The sequence below is a fragment of the Salvelinus sp. IW2-2015 genome, unplaced genomic scaffold (assembly GCF_002910315.2).
Source record: "Salvelinus sp. IW2-2015 unplaced genomic scaffold, ASM291031v2 Un_scaffold4336, whole genome shotgun sequence".
Taxonomy (NCBI): Eukaryota; Metazoa; Chordata; class Actinopteri; order Salmoniformes; family Salmonidae; genus Salvelinus; species Salvelinus sp. IW2-2015.
The window spans coordinates 17,099-18,136 of NW_019945607.1; the positions used below are offsets into that span (position 1 = coordinate 17,099).

At 35.2% G+C, this 1,038-nt stretch overlaps 1 long non-coding RNA gene across 1 annotated transcript in view; it reads right to left on the reverse strand.

Moving 5' to 3' along the window:
• Positions 1–235: 235 nt before the first annotated feature.
• Positions 236–1,038, reverse strand: part of LOC139026296 (uncharacterized) — a 24,828-nt gene continuing 24,025 nt past the window's right edge. Inside the window, exon 3 of the long non-coding RNA XR_011478062.1 lies at positions 236–436. This is a non-coding gene — a long non-coding RNA (uncharacterized lncRNA). The remainder of the gene's footprint in view (positions 437–1,038) is intronic.

Genomic DNA, 1,038 nt, shown 5'->3' on the forward strand with positions numbered 1-1,038 from the left:
AGAAACAATGGTTTATTACCCGTCTTACTTTACTTCGTCTTCCTGTCGAACCATAAAAGATGTAAGGATTGGAGAGAAGGAGCCTAAATTGGAGTATAAATGCTTGTGGTGATGGAAAAATGTTTTGTCTGAATGCAGCTGTATTGACCCTCTGGGAAGAATAAACTTGGTTAAGCTTTCATAAATGTCCATAGAGTTTTTTACTCTGAGAATTAGAACCTAACAAAAACAACAAAAATAAATGTGAAAATGGGAGAGGAAAAATGACTAGAGACAGTGTTGTTTAACTCACTGACCATGACCCATGAGTTCTTCTTACCTTTGTTCAGTAGAAAAGTCTCCCTCTCTGAAGTTTATAGGCTGACCCATAGACCAGTCACTCTTCATGGACACACAGCTGGGTACAGGGGAGGCTGGTCTCTCCTGCTTGATTGGGCTTCAACACAACAGAGACAAACATTACATCTCTCATCTACTCTGAGCTCAGATGGGAAACATAAGAACAGTTTCATTCCAAAACGCTATATATATCACTTTTCAGAAACATTGGTAAATTATCTTTTATTGTTTAAACAAATTATTAAATCACTACAAGGCTTTAAAGTGTATACTTTCCACTTAGAAATGTCAGACTTGATTTGCCTTGATGAAAAATGGATTAACCCCAAAATGTCCCTTAATTATAATCCACATAAAAATGCACATTTGCTGATATTTTCCTGCTGTGAGAAACTGGGTCAAATTAAGATATGGCATCTGTGATATGGTATTTTAAGCTAGCTAGGTGAGACAACCACATATCACAGTCAAATATACAGGATACAAACATTCCATTCCTGTTAAACAATGGATATATAGATATCTAGGTGGATATATAGATATCTAGGTGGATATATAGATAACTAGGTGGATATATAGATATCTAGGTGGATATATAGATATCTAGGTGGATATATAGATATCTAGGTGGATATATAGATATCTAGGTGGATAAATAGATATCTAGGTGGATATATAGATATCTAGGTGGATATATAG